Genomic DNA, 17592 nt, shown 5'->3' on the forward strand with positions numbered 1-17592 from the left:
ATTAATCAATCAAGTTTATTTTCGGTATAGCTCCACAGTCATTTTAATGTACATTGTACAAATAGCAGGAAGTATAATATATGGCATCCAGGCCGGATAGCGACTGTCAAAACAGCGACTGTCATAATGGCGACTTCATAATAGCGACTTCATAATAGCGACTTCATAATTTTTGGATTTATATCATGCCAGTCAGCAGGTTTTGACTTGGAGGCCAGATTTCGAGGTCGCTGTTTTTAATTAATCGAGTTCTTGATGAATCGCTGTCGTGTAGTCGCTCTATTGACAGTCGCTGTTTTTAATTAATCGCTGTCGTGTGGTCGCTCTATTGACAGTCGCTGTTCTGACAGTCGCTATTTGGAACCCGAGCCATAATATATACTGTATACGTGTATAGCCTATTTTTGTTGATGATAGAAGCTACACCATGGAGGCATAAAAAAAAAACATGCGGTTATCCAAGTCAGGATGCCTCCACAGTCCACATGGGATATTATACTGACTATAATACATGCAAAAAAAATACAATATAATAAGTAAGGAAACAAAAAGCAACTAAAGGAAAGAAAAACTAGTCAAGAATTTTAAATTTGAACTGATCAGCCACTATTTAGGTACTACCTGACTTTAGATTTGAAATGCAAGAAATGCCAGTAGAATAGAATACAAAAAGATATATTACAGAAAAGTATTAATAAGCTAGAAACAAAACTCTAGCTATACTAGCCAGGGGCTCTGAGAGGGGGGAAAGTCAGGCAACTTTCCCCCCTAGCATGACATCGTAAAGGAAAAACGAGTAGTTTTCGTTTTTTCACTTTGTTCAAGGGGGTCTGCTACTATTCGGCGAGTCCGATTCGGCGAGTCCGATTCGACTAGTCCGATTCGGCGAGTTCCCTATTCGGCGAGAGCCTTTTTCGGCGAGTGCCCTATTCGGCGAGTTTTTGAAATTTGTGAAAGGAAATTATCGGATACCGTAGCGTAATTACAATTGCCGTTTTTACATCGTTTTAACGTCGCTAAACGTTGAAATCGTGCAGAAAGGAATAAAAATTAAATGTTTAAACTATTAAATTACAATTCGTCATGTCAGTTCAGTTGTTTTTATTTCTGACCATCATATGAAAAACAATACACGTCAACATAGCAAAGGCGTAGAAAAAGGTAGAAGCGACAAAACACGAACGTTGAAACGTGCTTGTGACCGAAGTAAGTTATTGAGTTGAAAGAAACATACGCGCCGACTTCCAGGGGGCGGCGCCCCCCGTAAATTTATGGTTGAAGGGCAACAAAAATGGTGATGACAAGTGGTGTTTCAAAGATAAAACACTTCGTGAAAGAGATTTAGATAATTTAAACGGTCTTAAAGAATGCCGAAAGCAAGAAAAGCCTACGTTGCTCTTGCCCGCAAAACAGCAGCTGATCGCATGGCTTTCTCATACGGTATGGAAGTTTCAAAGTAGATGGTAGAGTAACTTGCACTGCTGGAATAGTCACGTAACTATTCACTGCAATATTAAGTAAACCAGCTAAATTAGACGCGCTATTTTCAACGAGGCCTTCCCGCTGTGAGACAATTATGATTCAACAGAACGCATTGTTTTCTTCGCAATGTGTGAGAATTAAATCGAAAACCGATAAAAGAAAAGGTGTTTAATGGTCTTGGTCGCAGATATTGCCTGCATTAACGACGTCTCTTACCGCTATTATCACCTAGCTAACCTGACATCATTGTTTTATGCGGCCGCTAAGGTTTGACATCGACTTCAACGATCATGGAATGTTACGTGAAAATAATAACGATTATATCCTACACGCAAAAATAAAAAAATGATCTCCTCTTTCTGTTTTGTCTCGTGAGCTTTGCATATTGCTCAACAAGTGCATAAAGTTTAGAATTGACAAGAAATCATTGAATTTGAAAATTAAGTTTGAATCACTGCAAATAAACGTATTCAAAAGTTTTACTTAGGCCGACGCGATTTCACACTTACGTAATCTACATCGACAATGATTTTTAGTGCGTTCATTTTGAAAATTGCCGAGCTGGAGACAACAGCTTGTCCCGTGTTAGTTGAACTTGTCTTTTTGAGGTGAAAATCACTTGCGAACATCTCGACCTTTACTCGAGTCTAGGCCACGCTCGAGTATAGCCTACTGTATTCAATAAAAGACTATAAAGACTTTCGATAAAAAACAGAAGAGAAAACACTTCGCAGTTGTTAACGCTTTGAAAGTAATTAGCGAAACGAGGTTAATAAAACTGATAGCGGGTTTTCACTCTGCTTGAGATCATGATTTTTTGCGTTTTATTTCGATAACTTCACTGTCTTGATCGTTGTTATTCACTCGCACGAAAAGGAAATGAATCGGCTTGTTTTCCAACAGTTCCAATTATGAGCTAACAATATCAAAATTTTTACGACTAGGCGTACTGCATGCGTAAAACTAATCCTTTCAAGCAGCGCTTCTAATAAATTCAGTTTGGGACCTATTTGTTAATATAAACAAGACACTAAGCTTAATCAAAGACTATTTTAATTGAGTAAAATAGCGTTATGGTTATGACGTCATCACCTTTCTCGCCCCCCAAGGTTTTTTGAAAAGTCGGCGCCTATGGAAAGAAATTTGGCACGGTCGCAACACCTTCAGAAAAATTTAAGATATGAAGGGAAAATAAAATAAAGAAAATGTTACAAAAAAAAATAAAATAAATTTTGTTTATGTCTATAAGTTAGTACTTTTGAATAGTTAAAATGATTAGTTTGGATCAACAAATGTGTGGCCTACAGCTTGGATTGAAAGGAAATTATCGGGTACCGTAGCCTAGTTATCCCGACCAGCAAAAATTTGTTCCAAGAACACAGTTCATTTTTACATTGTAGTAACAGAATGAAAAGGCTAACCAAATGTGTGGCCTATCGTGTTAACGTCGCTAAACGTTGAAATCGAGTAGAAAAGGGAGCTTTTGCTGACTAGGATACTTTGAAACTGAGAAACATTCACAGAAGCCTTTCGATTTGTTCCAAGAACCCAGTTAGCCTAACAGTTCATTTTTACATTGTAGTAACAGAATAAAAAGGCTAACCAAATGTGTGGCCTACTGTAGGCCGCCTACAGCTTGGATTGAAAGGAAATTATCGGGTGCCGTAGCCCAGTTATCCCGACCAGCAAAAATTGCCGTTTTTACATCGTTTTAACGTCGCTAAATGTTGAAATCGTGTAGAAAAGAGAACTTTGCTGACTAGGATACGTTGAAGCTGAGAAACATTCACAGAAGCCTTTCGAATTGTTCCAAGAACCCATTTAGCATAACATTTCATTTGTACATTGATTCAACGTCTGGATACATTATCTTAAAAATGCAACGTATCGTAGGGCTTCTGTGAATGTTTTTCAGTTTCAACGTATCCTAGTCAGCAAAGTTTTCTTTTCTACACGATTTCAACGTTTAGCGACGTTAAAACGATAGGCCACACATTTGGTTAGCCTTTTTATTCTGTTACTGCAATGTAAAAATGAACTGTTAGGCTAACTGGGTTCTTGGAACAAATTTTTGCTGGTCGGGATAACTAGGCTACGGTACCCGATAATTTCCTTTCAATCTAAGCTGTAGGTCACACATTTGTTGATCCAAACTAATCATTTTAACTATTCAAAAGTACTAACTTATAGACATAAACATGATTTTTTTTGTAACATTGTCTTTGTTTTATTTACCCTTCATATCTTAAATTTTTCCGAAGGTGTTGCGACCGTGCCAAATTTCTTTCAACTCAATAACTTACTTCGGTCACAAGCACGTTTTAACTTCGCGTTTTGTCGCTTCTACATTTTTCTCGACCTTTGCTATGTTGACGTGTATTGTTTTTGATATGATGGTCAGAAATAAAACTAACTGAACTGATATGACGAATTTTAATTTAATAGTTCAAACATTTTATTTTTATTCCTTTCTGCACGATTTCAACGTTTAGCGACGTTAAAACGATGTAAAAACGGCAATTGTAATTAGGCTACGGTACCCGATAATTTCCTTTTAAAAATTTCAAAAACTCGCCGAATAGGGCACTCGCCGAAAAAGGCTCTCGCCGAATAGGGAACTCGCCGAATCGGACTAGTCGAATCGGACTCGCCGAATCGGACTCGCCGAAACGGGCCATTCCGTGTTCAAGGGGGGCCCATTTTTTACTACTAAATTAAAAATACCAACTTAAAAATGAACAAATTTTTGAGTGATTGGGTAGTTTCAAGTGTTTTTCATCATTGTAAATTGTAGATGCTACTTCATTTGTTTCTCATCAAGAACAGATCGTTGTCGTATTAAGGCGGGCTATGTTCATTTGTTCAACTGCTTCAATACGGTACGCAAAATCTGCTGCTGTACGTAAAATCTGCCTACTGATTTAGCTGTGTCACTGAACGGTTTGTGTTGTTTTAACTTGAAAACTGGTGCTGCTTCGGCTAAGCGTTGGCCAGGCATTTGATCCAACATATCTGGAAAAGTGAAAAATTTTCAACCAAGATTAAAGGAAGTAAACCCTCACTGCTTATTTTCTGCTTATGAATGGCATTGCTTTGATCTAGTTAGGTTCATAGTGTAGGCTACAGTGTTGTCCACAAGTTATATCAATTTTGGAGTAATTGACTGAATGTAAGTTAAGCTTGTGTCATTTTCAATTGTAACCAGCCAGATAGGAAATTCTAAAGAAAGCTGCCCTATTATTTAAGCAATTTATAAGCAGCCTACAGTTTAAAATCTATGCCATTATGTGGATTGCAGTCCTAAACATAATTAGAGAAAGCTGGAAAGAGTAGGCTACCCGCAAGCTAAATTTGTTGCACAGGAAGTATGAATTAAAAAGAAAAAGATTTTCTGGGAACGGAACGCTCCTACAAAACCGCTTCACAGGCTCAATCATACAAACGAAATTTATTCTATCGCAGGCTATGTTGGAAAAGATTCGCTAACTGTTGATAGTCTAGTAACAAATGTATCAAGAAACTCAAACACATCATCTATTAGTTTGAAGTTCTATGGAAATTTCATCATACGTCTGATGTGCAGTTGCAAGCATGTAAAACAATTTAAACAAGTTATAGCCTACAATAATGACAGTTTGGATGAGTTGGTACTTTTGAAAGAAAGCTACCCAGCAAACTTGAGCTCCAAACCGGAACTCATCACCCAAAATCTTTGCTCAAAGAAATCATTAATCGCAACTTTCGAATTTTTGAAACACTTTTCCAAATATTTTGTTGCTTCGAAAATTTTATGCAAACCGGTAGCTCCAACAGTTGCGTGTTGATAATATGGCTTTAGCAGGGCAACACTAAAAGGCGGAAATGCGGAAGGCGGAAACAGGGATATCTAGAGAAGGGGATATGAAGGCTCGCAGCGATTGCCTTATTCTCGTGACACTACCAGGGCGGTAGTTTGTAGTGCTTTAAACATGTGGTTGTTTTTAAAATCGTAAAAAGTTTTGTAGTGCAGCTGGTACAGTGAGCTACAGGAGACAGTTAGCAAATGTTACGTAGAGCATATTTAAAAAATACTTGTTTGCAAAGACAGTTGAAAAGTTACCAGTAAGCTGTTTTTTTGAACAAAGCCTTTGCAGTAGGCTAGATGTAAAGCAAGTATATGGGTAGTTGAATTAACAAGCAACCATGAGCATGCTGTGAATATCCAGGCCTGATGCTAATAGCGCAATGCAAGTTATCATAACAAAATTTATTAAACTACTATCGGTGCCAATTGTCATTTTACGATAAACACAGATTATTTACGATAAACAAAAGCCCTTCTATTGTCAGGCGTAATAAAAGCCTTCGTATCCCCTTCTTTAGATATCCCTGGGCGGAAATAAGCCGGGCGTGAAATGGCGTATTGTCCGCAGAATAGCGATTTAATGCCGATGTAGAAAACGCGGAAATACGATCTTGGCGTCCATATTGTTCAACATAGCGATAACTTCATCATGAAAGAATGAAATGTTACAACATGGAAAAAGGCTGAAATGCGATTTCTAACAACAACTCACCACCGAACCTACTTTTATATTGAAATATCATTGAAAGATATTGTTTAGAAGCAATTGTGAGGTCATTAAATACTTTGATGTTTTAATTCCACAGTTATATATTGGAGTAAATTTCGAAAATTGAAAGGAATTTATTTAAACAGGAAAAAGGCGGAAATGCGATTTTTAACAACAACTCACCACCGAACCTACTTTTATGTTGAAATATTATTGAAAGATATTGTTTAGAAGCAATTGTGAGGTCATTAAATACTTTGACTGTTTTAATTTCACAGTTATTGAAGTAAATTTCGAAATTTAATGGAATTTATTGAAATAGGAAACAGGCGGAAATGCGATTTTTAGCCACAACTCAATACCGAACATTTTCTTATGTTGAAATATCATTGAAAGATATTATTTAAAAGCAATTGTGAGATCATTAAATACTATAACTGTTTTAATTCTAAAGTTATTTCGGCTTATTTCCGTGTTTCCGCCTTTTAGTGCTGCCCGCTTTAGCACACTGAAATTTGTAAATTGATTGTAAACCATGATACAAAACCGATTGAACAGACTGTACAATACATGTTGTGCACCAAATCAGACGTTGCATTTGATGCTGTATGTATAATCCACAACTTTGCATTGCTAAACGTCAGGACTGGATTCAATGCTTAATTAAGCTATTTTCATTGCCTGCAGCCTATTGCGTACTCACAATTTTTTTTCCATCTAGGCTAAAACTACCAGTACGACCTACAATAATTTCAATTCACACCATGATTGGAACCAATACTGGCCTGGCACGTAGACTTGTTAAAGGGAGGACACGTTATCACTGACCAAATAACGGATCTTCCAGGATTTCACGCAACAAAGACAAGAATGGGCAACAGCTAACAGGATCATCAGCAAACACGTCCTCACTGCCCAAACAGTAAACACTATAGATAGAGTATTTTTAGCAGCCCTGAATGGTCACACTGCGAATCCAACATTCAGGGCGTCGATCACCAGGTCAAGGATTGTCTATCCACCAACATCGGAGGTGGATATGAAGCAGTCGCTTACACGCATGTGATGATGCTTTTATATATACATTGGTTACAGCATTAAAAGCATCGCATATGCGATGTGCACACCATACGACTACAATTTTTCTAGACAAAATAGTGAGAAACAATGGTAATTTTGCTGCAAGTGTAGTCAAGTGGGTTTGGTTGATTTTCATATTGAAAGAAGTTGTTTTTTATAACGATACATGTAAATCTCTAAACTTCAACGAAATTCAGACTGAGGAAAGTAGGCCAAGTTCAGCAAGAAATATGATGCAATGCATGATGCAAATTTGTTGCTTTTATTTTTGCTGAAAATTGCTTTTTGGGGCCCATTTTTCGTATTGTTTCCCGACCAGTTCTGATTTGTTTCGGAGGCCCTGGCTATAGCAGCGCTCTTTAACCTTTTAGTCATTAACTCATCATGAAACTGCTGATTTACTTTCGCGGTTGTCATGAAACCTCCACTAATAAAAATTTAGAAACCCTTACGAAACCATTTAAACTCATAATGGAACCATCATAAGCAGCTGATGTTTTGCAAAGCATTGAGGTTCTGCAAAATCTTGATATTTTGCAAAATCCATGTCAAAGAGCACTGTTCTATAAGTATAATAACAGATAATTTTGAAACCTTTGAATGTACTGAGATTTTCAAACAAAAAAACATATGATAAGCTAGCATCACATTCATGACATCACAAAATCCAAAGAGCATTAACCTTCAGAAAACAATATGTGAACGATAAGAAAACTAGTGCTCACAGAAATACTCTGTCTCGGTTGTTATTATTTGGAAGACATTCAACTAGCCTTGCCAATAATCATCCAAAAAAAAAACAATCGAAAATATGCACAAGGCAGGGGACTTGACTCTGAAGCTAGACGGTAACGCCTAGAACATCACACAACTAAGGCGAAAGAGAAAATTGAATTGAGTCCTGTTTTTGTCATGAGTTACCAAGGGGGGTGAGGGGACTTGTATACCTTGGACTGGTATATAAGTCCCCCCCACCCCTCTTGGTAACTCATGACAAAAACAGGACTCAATTTAATTTTCTCTTTCGCCTTAGTTGTGTGATGTTCTAGGTTTTTCCAAGCTAGACTTTCGAGTTCCGTAAAAATCACTCATTTTTGTGGGTTTTCCCCAAAAGGAAAATTGTAGTTTTGATCCAGGAGACCACGCAAAAATAGTCTCAAACAGCATTGATTGATTTTTTATCCTCGGATTGGGAAAGCTTCTTGTAGAGCTTAATCCTGGCAGTTTCGCATACTTGTAGAGGCTTTGAATCACTGACGCAGGCCCGGTCACCGAGATTGACAGAGTGAAGTTTCCGATTGTTGAAGTCTTGTTGCCGGGGAATTATTCCATTCATTAAATGTCAATGAATGGAGAGCAGTCCTTTTCAGTTCAGTTCAGTTGTTTTTCAGTTCAGTTGTTTTTTTATTTCTGACCATCATATCAAAACAATACACGTCAACATAGCAAAGGTCGAGAAAAAGGTAGAAGCGACAAAACGCGAACGTTAAAAACGTGCTTGTGACCGAAGTAAGTTATTGAGTTGAAAAAAAAAAATTTTTGGCACGGTCGCAACACCTTCAGAAAAATTTAAGATATAAGAAAATAAAAAAAAAGAAAATGTTAATAAACAAAAAAACAAATAAATTTAGGCTATAGCTTTATTAGCCCACATAGCTTTAGCTGATATATTTAAGATTTGTATGGACAGTTGCTATGAAGATCGGCCATGGTGCGTTCACAGTCTCTATATTACTTCTCTGTAATATAGAGACTGTGGTGCGTTATCAAGAGTGCTGATGGTCTTAAGGGGAACACGTCTTGATGCGTTTAGCTCATAGCAAAAAAAGCAAGGCAGGCAAAGAAAACCCCACAAAGAAATCCTACCACGGGCAAAGCCATTTCAAGCGCAACGCACCATAGGCCTTGCACCTTGCACGACTCACAAAATACAGTAGATAGGCTATAACTTGACGACACTGAAAACAATGACGAAAATAAATAAAACAAACTAGCAAAAACAACATCATCATCTTTCGGAAATTCAATTATACCCAGGGAAGTTATGTCTTGAAGATATCAAGCGCGCTTTGATAAAAGTTGCGTTGATAAAGCGATAATTTTAAAACCCAGTCAGCTAAACTCGTCACTTCCACACTGATCCAACGTTAGCAAACGTTGAATTAATGCAAAAACGACAGGCATCGCTAGCTGGGAAGTAGTAGTGGCATGTCACAGTAATATGATAAATTTGGGTTACCGTGTATATGTTTTACACGTTAAACCATAACAAAATTAGTGATAAAAAAATCCAATTTGGCATGTTAGAAAAATAGATAAATAATCAGACAATAGCATGACGATCCAGTCCAAGATATTGATATAAAAAACAACTGGTTGGAGCACATGGCCACCGCTTCACCGAAAGATGGCGATTGGTCGAAGAGGATGGAGAAACTTCTGAAGACTCTGTAGAACTTCTGTGGACAAAAAACACAAGAACCAGAAGGCCAGTATAGGAGTACTTACAACCTTACTATTTTGCTAATGAATCTACACACATTGGCCTATCATTTATGGGCAAAAAAAAATAATATTAGCATGTTTGGTGCATGTAATACTTAGATAGGATAATTTTAAGAAAGATTTAGCTTGTTCATTTTTAATTTAAAGCCTTTTACAGTTTTGCATTCATTTCTTATAGTAGGGGGAAGCTTGTTCCAAACTGTTGGCCCCGTGTACTGTATTGATTGTTTGCAAGTGTTAATTCTACAATATATCGGAATATAAGGAGAATTATTTCTTGTTGTTAGGCTACTTGATTGTTTACACATAATTATATCATTGAATGTTGTGGGAAGTAGCCTTTTTGAATATTTAAACATGAACGTTGCAATCTCTGTAGTTTTCATTTGGTTAATTGATTTTAAATTCATTTAGATTTTAAATTTTAAATTGATTTTAATTTCATTATCTACATTAATGACCTTAATCATGCTTCTGAATTTGAGACTCGTTTGTTTGCTGATGATACACTACTATGCAGGCGCGGATCTAGGAGTTTTTTTTGGGGGGGGCCAGAAAATTTGAAAATGAATTAAAAAGTAAGAAAAAGATAAAACAGATAGCCTATGAACAATCAGTGGCGTAGCCAGGAATTTGGGGGGTTTTGACGGCGTGTTTTCCAAAGGCGACATCCAGCGGCGGAGGGTCTGGGGGACCTCCCCCAGAAATTTTTGAAAAATTATTTTGAATTTGGTGCATTCTGAGAGCATTTTCAACAAAAATATGGGTATAAATATTCCTGTAAAATGGTGCTGTCCGGTGGCATAGCAAAGGATAAGATCATGTTTTCTTCGGTATTATTTCGGTAATAAAGCTAAGCATCTATGTTTTCTTGTTGCTAATTCCTGGCTGAGATGTTTGAATGTTTGGTATTGGCAAAACTCGCTCTTTTAATGCAGTTTCGCTTAAAATTAGGCACACTTTGTTTTAGAGACATGGAGACTGAAAGCATCATTCTTAATCTCGTGACATCACACGCGTGCCAAAGGGGGGGTTGTAAGTCAGCTGTGGGACTAATATCAGCTGTTTAGAAGCATATCAAACCATTCAACAATTTCTCACAAAATTTCGGGGGGGGGCCCGGGCCCCTTGGGCCCCCCCCATAAATCCGCGCCTGCTACTATGTATTAAGGATAAAAGCCCTACTAGATTGCAAGAAAAAGTGAATTCTAACCTCCTAATGATTCAAAACTGGATGCATACAAACAAGTTAACAATTAATGTAAGCAAAACCAAATACATGTTGTTTGGGTCAAAGTTTGTCCGAGAAAATTCAAATCTAGAAATAACTTTTCAAAATACCAGATTGCAACGCACAAACACCTACAAATACTTAGGAATAACATTTGATGAGTCGTTATCATGGAAACAGCACATCAATATAATCTCAACAAAACTTTCTCAAAGCTGTGGTGCTCTATATCGATTAAGAAAGTACGTAAATTCCCAGACATTAAGAGCAGTTTACTATGCTCTAGTTCACTCCCATCTAATGTATGGTATTATCTGTTGGGGTCGTGCGTCTAAAACGGAACTGTATCCTTTAAATCTAGTACACAATCGCATCATTCGCTGTTTAAACTTCACCAAGATTAAGGACAGAATTCCCACCAAATCTCTTTTCAATAAAAGCAACTTGCTACAAATCGAAGACATGTTTTTAATAGAAGCACAGATTTCTAGAGTAGCGGATATGAAACTTCTTACGTATGGATCATTCTCTCATACAACCGTAGGGCGGCGTGAAAAAGAAAAAAGAGCAAACTCGTCAGCAATTTCGCATAAGTATGATTCCACCAAAAATGCCAACACAACGCATCAATCACGTGACCCAAATAACGCACTTTGAATGGGTCATTCAAAGCAAATGTGGTGTGTGCCACACGCACGCGTGCGCGATTGCTGTCTGTGATGGCCTTCTCAAAGGTTTTCCAGCGAGTTGTGAGAGAGAGAGAAACCTTTTATTTCGTCTGTTGCGACAATAGTACGGTACAATTATAAACAATACGAATAAAATAGTACCATAGCTATCTAAATACCACAACAGACAGGAAGCAGCGAAAGACTATATCAGTCATCGAGTCAGCTGCTTCCCAGTTCTTAATGTGACAAATGTCAAGCATCGGCAAATTACGTTGAAACAAGATAGGCTGATGTTCAGTAATATTAATGAAAGAAAAAAAAAATCATGTGCTGCTGCGATCCTTAAGTGAAGTCCTGTGGTTTTATTCAAATATAAACTTTATTCCGGGTGATTAAAAATAGGAAAAACTTTTGAAATCAATAAACTCTTGTAGCAAGGGCGTTTAAACTTCAGTGCAACCAAGAAAAGTTCAAGCCAATAAATAGTTCAAGGCTACGAGTAAAAACATTTTCAGTAACAGTATTACAATACAAAAATAATCACAATTTAAAAAAAAGGTATAGCCTAGGCCTATTGTTCTGTCATAAAAGAAATGGCTGAGTGACTCTCAGTGGTACCTGTTAGGCTGCATGAAACTAGCGCAATGTGACCATATAATTTGACAAACAAATTGAATAGAATGTAAATGAGAAATAATTGAGTGTAACCGAATAACACAATAGGTCAATAATGTTTTCTTCAGACAAAATTTAACAAAAATCAAATCCAGACGACGTATCATTACAAAGTTTGAGCCCAAAATAACAATTTATGACAATTTTTGTCACTTTTCCACTGACATAAAGCAACAAAATTTAAATTCAATTAAAAAAATCAAACACTTCGCATTGAAATAAAAGCAAGAAAAAAAAAGCATTTTTGTCGATTTAGGCTAAGTGCGATTGATCCAAACTTGTCTGGCAGCCCTGCTTAAAAACTGACTAGGCTTGATTGCTGGCCAACCAGGGTTGCCAGATTGGCCTTTTTACGGCCAAATGTCAGAAATTTGGCCTCTTTGAAAAGTGTTTGGCTGGACAATTTTTGTTTGGCCGCTTGGCCTTTTTTTGGCCTTTTTTAGTTTCCCGATTGGCATTTGTTTGGCCTTTTTTTCTTTTGGTTTTCATAGTTCTTTTGGTTATCCCTAGCAACAGTGAAAAGTTTTGGTGTAGCGTTTTACATCATGCCCATTTCAAAGACCTTGCTAGCTATGCTTTAACATGTCTCTGCATCCCTGTCAGTAATGCAGTAGTAGAGAGGATTTTTTTATTACTTACTGCAGTGAAAATAAACACGAAACAAAATCCAGACTGAGCTTTTGGAAACGATTTTCCGAATACAAACGGACAGGCTGCTGAATGGAAAATGTTGCACAAACTTTGATGGCAGTGCCATAATGATAAGGCATTTCACATCTGATATTGTTTATGGTGAAACTAGCAGTAACGAAATGGCAGAGGCGCTAGCTTTCCTATAATTAGGAGTGTTCATTGTGGAAAGATGTTGGACATAAATGCAATTGATTTCTTTGATTTTGCAGTGTTGGGTGTTTAATGTAGCCTACAAGTAATTATATTGGGTATAAATATTGTATATATATACTATTTCATATTGCATTAAGTGATATGCCAATATTAACTCCTTCTCACTAGTCACCTAGGTCTCACTGGTGGACGTTAATGGCTTTTTAGTCTACAGGATGACGCTTAGCCTAATGTTGTATGCATATTTCAGTTGTATTTTAATTGTTTCCATACCTATCTGTTTGTATTTTATGGATTGCATTTTTTCAGGAATTTTACTAAGCGATTCTTCTTTAACAGATAACATGTAGAACAATAGAAACTGGGTAAATATTATCTAATTTGTTGTTGAAAGTAAGTGCAAAAACACCACTGATTTCAATAAAGAGAACAAAACCTCAGGTTTGGCCTTTTTTTCTATAATTTGGCCTTTTTTGGGGATGCATTTGGCCTTTTTTGTTTTATCAATCTGGCAACCCTGTGGCCAACGTTCGATTTTTATGTCAAAAACTAAGTAAATTATCATTAAAAACTCTTGCGCTGGTTTAATTAAATTGATTTATACCGATACAAAACACACTAATCCAGAAAAGTTTAAAACACAACTGAATTTAAAACAAAAAATTTTAGGACAAACTTTGAACCGATTTGATAATGGGCAGCAAACAAGATGTTACACAATAGAATGTAAAACAATTAATCCACATGGCTTACTAATGGTTGTTTGATAAATTTTCTACCATACTGTACTTCAATTGCTTCACTGGATAATAATTTACTTTCCTCATCCCTATTCTTTCAAAGCTGAGGCTGGCGAGTCAATAGCTTGTTTGTTACATGCGGCAACCGCAGACTTGGATTCTTGATATGGGTTTCTTTGAATTGTTCTGTCTTTGCGAATTCTTTATCGATTTCGAAAATTTTTGGACTGAAATGACCACAATTAAATTCCTTTCTAAATTTGACTAAAATTTGCTATTCTCCAGGCCTAAGTTTTTCTTTAATCCAATTTATATATTTAGACCTGGAGAGATCATGAGAAAGCTGCAAAACTTAGACAGAAAGTTATGTTCAGGCTAACTGTTTGGTATGATTTTATGTTATAATTAATCATTCAGGCTAGGTTTTCAAAATTGTGTAAAGCAAAATTCGGAATGGTCATGTCTTCTGGAATAAAAACTGCTTATTCTGATAAGTTGCTGTTCGTCATTCTGACATTTCTATATTGCGGTATGTTGATATGTAGCTTTGACAATGACAGTAATAAAGTTAATAGTATTGCGGTAAACGTAGACAACTAAGTTTGCAGGAATTAAAGTCTTAGTTTTCTGTATGTGTGTACTTCAGTCAGTCAGTGTACACTGTATCTTTTTTCTTCATAAAATGATATATCAATCTCTTCAGTCTTCACATATTATCTTCAGTTCATAAAGCTGATGTTGTTCTTGGCAGTGCTGTTAATTGATAAACCATGCATAAAAGTTCTAAAAAGAGAATTGGCTAAAAAGCATGGAAAGCTCTTCTGCTATTGGACCCTTCAAGGAGCTTCTCAATGTTAATTTACCAACACTACGTGAGATGTCCTTGCATTCTGAGCTTTGTTGAAGGTAATAGGCTACCGTACTGAAGTAGCCTACCTTATTACGTTTTCTCTGACAGGTTTTATTCAAGCTTGATCGTGACATGAAAAACATAGATTAACTGGTATAATATTTTTTACATGGATGTAAGGAAGGTGTTAAAATATTAAATGTGAACATATAGCCATCATGAATCAATACCATATAAAGCCAACCAGCAGACAGTTTTTAGAACTTTAAAGGTTTAAAATTAATCGCACGTTTACAGAGATAGAGTCCTCATAATGAAATAGTTTTTTAGGAATCTGGAAAAAAGGTTAAATATTTTCTTTTCAAAAGATGTCAGCCTACTTAATTATCATCTGATGTTGTGTTAACTTATATCATCACATGCTAGTAGAATCAGGTATTCAGTCATCAGCGATAGTATTTTCGACAAAGTGGATTTCACAGGCAAAAGTGCAACACTTTCAATTAGGCTACAAATTGGATAAGCTTTTTAAAATGTCGTTGTGTAATATCAGCTTGTCTGTATGTGTATTTGTAGGGACTCAATGAGGAGCTCACATTTGATGTATTTGTCTTGAGGAAGACCGCATTCCCAAAAGAACTGAAGTTTGTCCTCTCCCAATAATATCATCATGGGTAGAAGCACTTCTATATCAAATTGGGCTTCTTGACAAAAAGACAATGTCAACAACTCTTCAAAAAAGAGTTTACAAAAAAGTGAGTTCTCACATATCTTTTCAGATTTTTTGCTCTAATAATGTTCAGGTTAATGCTGCACCCACTTTAAAACTTATGCTGTCTTTTGCTGCTTGTGTAAACCATGTATTTATTTTTAATAAGTTTTAAACTTATTGTTTCGTTTAATGTTAAAGTATTTTGTCAATTGCTAATATTATTTCAACTTTGTAACTGGTTATTGACATAGGAATAGACAAGGTATGTTTAAAATTTTCAGGACATCAAATATGCGACTTCCACTTCCAACAGTTGCGAAGGAAGTGTTGCAACTCGGGGTATCAGTCAAGGAGAAGCTGCTGTGTTGGGAACAGCAACACTTGTTTTCACACGTTACCTTGGATTAACTGAAGAGTTTGACAAACAAAAAGTTTGAATGCCCGCATTTTCCTGCCCATACTCAGGCTGTGGAATGCCTCATTGAGGAAGTCACTAATGCCTGTGGAACTATTGCTAGCCATCAACGACGGGATAGTTTCGTTCGAGCGAGAGTTGCTTTGTGTAGACTGTAGAGTCTAGCCCAAAGCAGACGCGCAATCTGACTTTCTTTCCTTCTGACCTTTTTAAATCCTTGTTCTTCGTTTGTGTGTGCTGTTGCTCAATGCTCTTGCCATTGGTTTGTCGGAGATTATGCAGAATTTGCTTAATATGTTCGCCATCGTTCATTGTTGCGCTTGTTAATTTAATGCTGTTTACCGTTTTTTTTAAAATAATTTTGGACTGATGCCGTTTGTTGATCAACTCATCAACGTATTCCATGATCAGCACTGTGCATCACCGTGTTGTATAGCAAGCTATCCCTGTAACAGCCATGTTTAGATTATCTGCTACAGTAGAATTCGCCTATAGTGACACTTCGCCTATAGTGACACCTGTTGCAAAGTCCCGTTTGCAAACCATATGTTTTGCATAGAAATGACTTCGCCTATAGTGACTTCGTGTATAAGAACACTTTGCTTACAGTGACACCACATTTCTGTCCCTTGGGCTCAAAAATTTCCGTATAAGGACACTTTACGGTGTATTTCCAGTTTAAGTTGGAATCACATTTTGTCCTTATCAGCATTCGCCAGTTCCCAGCCAGCAAATCCATCTTTTTACATTGATTTAACGTATGCAGAGGTTGAACCATAAAGGATTGATTTGCTGACTGGGTTTGAATTAAACCAACATGGGATGCGCATGCGCAGATACTGCACAAGTGACGTTATCAACGACGTCATCGTTCGTCTATAGTGACACTTCGCTTATAGTGACACTTTTTCCGCGGTCCCTTCAGGTGTCACTATAGGCGAATTCTACTGTATCTAGTGACTGGCGCTCTAGCGCCTTTCTTGACCTTGTGTCAGCCTACTGTAAAGGCTAGTAACAAGAGAAATTTATTTCATTTTTGATGGTTTCGTCCTGGAAAGAGGAGCCCGACGAGTGAGTTATTTTTTGCCGTTCGCAACCAGTGACGGTTAATCATATTTATGCTGATTCAGGTTGTAAATATTTGAACCGATGTTAATGCTTAATTGCTTATGACACGTTGTTGTTTATTGGTACACGAAACGCCGTATAGAAATCGTAGTCCATAGTGTTGTAGCCTACTGTACGGAAACCTCCGTCCCTCATTGTATCTTCTACGTGCTGTGTTGCCTTGTTGTCATCGCTTCTGTGCCACTGACTTTTTGTTTGTCAGCCCACGCATATCTACGATGGCTTAGTTAGCTCCTCATAGTTTCAGACAAACTTTCTGCTGCCCTGTAGAGTTCACAAGGGATTCTATAATCCTAAGTTATCTGTTAGTTTTGAGAAAACTTTGCTTGGTTTGAAATGATTGTTCAATTGCGGAATGCTTATATCCTAGAATAAAACCATCTTATTTCCTAGTAGTTTGCAGTCTACAGTATCGTTCTTGTCTCATCTTCAATTTGTATGTGTACATTAATCATGCTTTAGTTATAAATAAAAACTCCGGCATACCATCTTATTTCCTAATATTCTGGTTTTGGTTTCTCATGTCAGCTTCAGCATAGTGCTTCTATTAAGGTTATGAATCTAGTTTGTTCGCATTAGAGAGTAATTTTTGATATATTATTTTTCCACCTCTAGCCCTACGATTGTATGCAGCTAAAACAAGTTTCGCATCCCAGTGTCTAGATATCTCTGAATAGAAGTATGCAAGTTTGTTTATAAAAGCA

The 17592-nt window shown here is 36.9% G+C and overlaps 1 long non-coding RNA gene across 1 annotated transcript; it reads left to right on the forward strand.

Annotated features, from left to right (window-relative positions):
* Window positions 1-13782: 13782 nt before the first annotated feature.
* LOC145784500 (uncharacterized) lies at window positions 13783-17383 on the forward strand. Its single transcript, XR_014291007.1, has 3 exons — window positions 13783-14689; window positions 15210-15388; window positions 15627-17383. It is a non-coding gene; the product is annotated as an uncharacterized LOC145784500 (long non-coding RNA).
* The last annotated feature ends 209 nt before the right edge of the window (window positions 17384-17592 follow it).

The sequence above is a fragment of the Aplidium turbinatum genome, chromosome 15 (assembly GCF_918807975.1).
Source record: "Aplidium turbinatum chromosome 15, kaAplTurb1.1, whole genome shotgun sequence".
Lineage (NCBI taxonomy): Eukaryota > Metazoa > Chordata > Ascidiacea > Aplousobranchia > Polyclinidae > Aplidium > Aplidium turbinatum.